The following is a 2,685-nucleotide window of genomic DNA, read 5'->3' on the forward strand; positions in this document are numbered from 1 at the left end:
ATCTCACTATATTGAAAGGATAAACATGATGTACTTTGAACCTAGAATGGACTATTATTTAGATGGAAAAGGAAAGGAAATCTTGTCACAGAGTGTAGATTAACCCTGAAGACATTCTCTTGTTAAGTGAAATAAGCCAGCCACAAAACGACTGTATCTGTGTGATTCTGCTTGGATAAGGAACCTCAAGTGGTCAGGGTCACAGAAACATAGAATGCGCTGAGTGCGGAGCTGGAGGGATCAGGAAACAGGAAGCAGTAGACATGCCATGAGCGAGTTCCAGAGATACACAGCACAGTGAAAACTCACTTCTCACTGTTGAACTAAACACCTCAACGGGGTTAAGACAGTGCCTTAGTCGGGATTTCTACGGCGGTGATAAAATACCATGACCAAGCCGGGCGGTGGTGGCGCACGCCTTTAATCCCAGCACTCGGGAGGCAGAGCCAGGTGGATCTCTGTGAGTTCGAGGCCAGCCTGGGCTACCAAGTGAGATCCAGGAAAGGCACAAAGCTACGCAGAGAAACCCTGTCTCGAAAAAAACCAAAAAAAAAAAAAAAAAAAAAAAATACCATGACCAATAGCAACTTGGAGAAGAGAGGGTTCACTTCACCCTACAGCTCTCGGGTCACATTCCATCACTACAGGAAATCAAGACAGAAACCCGGAAGCAGGAACTACACCAGAGTTTCCGATTCCTGGCTTGCTCCCGTGGCGAGATCGGCCTGCTTTCTTAGGCACCTCAGGACCACCCGTCCAGGGGTGTGTGGCACCAAGAAAATGGTGTCAATCAATCCCACATCAATGACTAATTAAGAAAATGCCCCCACAGGCCAATCTTATGGAGGCATTTCCTCAGTAGTGGTTCCCTCTTCCCAAATGACTCTCGCCTGTGTCAAGTTAACACAAAGCTATGTAGACAGTAACTTTGGTTATGTTTGGGGCTGGGGATTTAGCTCAGTGCCTAGCAAGCTCAAGGCCCCGGGTTCAGTCCTCCGCTTGGGGGGGGGGTGTACAAAACTGGTTATGTTTCCAACTGTGTATATAAAGTGACTGTGCTCCAAGTAACCCAGTTAAAGGTGCGATGGCATGTGAGAGTCAGGGGGTGTCCTGGGGAGCCTCATAGAGGGCGATTTGGGACATCTCCAACCCCCTCACGGTAGCCACGTTAGCTACTTGCCCTTGGCCCCCCAAAGACCTCCCCTTCCCCATCCCAAGTGCTCAGCTCTTCTGGGTCCTCTGCACGCTCTTCCCTGGGGCAGCCCTGGCCCCGAATGCCCTTCCCTCCTCACACACCCTGCCAACCTTTCCTCACCAGCTCTGCACCCTACGCGGTGAGCCCTATCTCACCATCTCCGCGGAAGGGCAGGGCACAGCGTTGGATTTCCCTTTTGGAACCTATAAAGGACGTCGGGGGGCGGGGAGGGGGGAGGCAGTGTAAGCAATGATCCCAGGCAGATTCCCGAAGGCCAGTGGCCTCCACTTGGGTCCCCGCGCTGCCACTCCAGCTGGGTAACTCTGAGCAAAGTTTCCTAGCCTCTGCGAGCCTCGGTTTCTTCACCTGTAAAATGGGGCCGGGGGGGCTGCGGGAGGAAGCGGCGACCAGCGGGGCCAGGGCCGCCAACGAACCCGCGGCTCACCCGGGCAGGGTGGCCCGTTGGTGGCCGCCGGAGCCCGTTTCCGCTCCCGCCCGGCTGCCGGCCCCTCGGAAGCTCCCCCGGAGAGCCGCTCCCGTGGGGGCGTCTCTCCCCGCAGCGTGGAGGGCTGCAAGGCCGGGCTCGGCCGTACCTGACACAGCCTCGCCTGTTCCTGCCCCCCGCGCCTCGGGCGACCGTCGCCGCAGCCTCCTCCTCCTCCTCCGGGCTCCGGCGAGCGCAGCCCCGGCACGCGGGGAGGGGTCGGAGCGCGCGGGAGGAGGAGGAGGAGGAGGAGGAGGGCGAGCGGGGCACGCGCGCCCCCTGCCGGCCAGGGGCGGGATGAGCGCCGGGCGGGGCCGCGGGAGAGCTAGCGGGGTGGGAGCCGGAGGGGGTGCGGCTTGCTTTTCGGTGGTACCTCATACACCTGTTTTTGTTTGTTTTCTTGGACGTCTTAGCATTTGGCCGGGAGGGGGGGGAGGAAGGGGCGCACGCGTGTCATGATGCCCGCGTGGAGATCAGGAGTCAGTTTTCTTCTGCCCTCTGGGTTTCCGGGATCAAGCCCAGGTCATCAGGCACCTGATGGCAAATGGCCTTGGTTACATACTGAGCCGTGTCTCCGGTTCTCTGTAGCCTTGTAAGCCACTCAGCCAGCCACCCGACTTCCACCGTCACCAAAACCTCATCTGGCAATGAGTAGCGGGTACACCGGCCATCCTACTACGCTATTTAAAAAAATAAAGCTGTGTGTGTGTGTGTGTGTGTGTGTGTGTGTGTGTGTGTGTGTGTGTGTTTATTGAGACAGAGTCTGTGTAGCCCAGCCTGACCTCCAGTTAAGGATCCCCTGGTTTCTGCTGCCTGAGGCATGCACTACTATGCTTAGTCTTTATTTTTCTTCTTTACCCTGGGTGTGTATGTGAGGTATTGTTGCTGGTATTTTACTTGGGGGGGGGCGCCACCCAGCTCCCAAATAAATCACACACAGAGGCTTATTCTTAATTATGAATGCCTGGCCTTAGCTTGGCTTAGTTTCTAGCCAGCTTTTCTTAAC

At 56.2% G+C, this 2,685-nt stretch overlaps 1 protein-coding gene across 4 annotated transcripts in view; it reads right to left on the reverse strand.

The window, feature by feature from the left end:
• Positions 1 to 1,889, reverse strand: part of Txnrd1 (thioredoxin reductase 1) — an 86,851-nt gene extending 84,962 nt beyond the window's left edge. The window contains exon 1 of one of the 4 annotated variants that reach the window (XM_076554549.1): positions 1,789 to 1,889. The gene's annotated coding sequence lies outside the window, so the exon portion shown is untranslated. The remainder of the gene's footprint in view (positions 1 to 1,788) is intronic. The other 3 variants (XM_076554547.1, XM_076554546.1, XM_015998500.2) reach the window with 3 other exon arrangements.
• Between the last annotated feature and the right edge of the window lie 796 nt (positions 1,890 to 2,685).

Source organism: Peromyscus maniculatus, chromosome 18, assembly GCF_049852395.1.
Source record: "Peromyscus maniculatus bairdii isolate BWxNUB_F1_BW_parent chromosome 18, HU_Pman_BW_mat_3.1, whole genome shotgun sequence".
In the NCBI taxonomy this organism is placed as follows: Eukaryota; Metazoa; Chordata; class Mammalia; order Rodentia; family Cricetidae; genus Peromyscus; species Peromyscus maniculatus.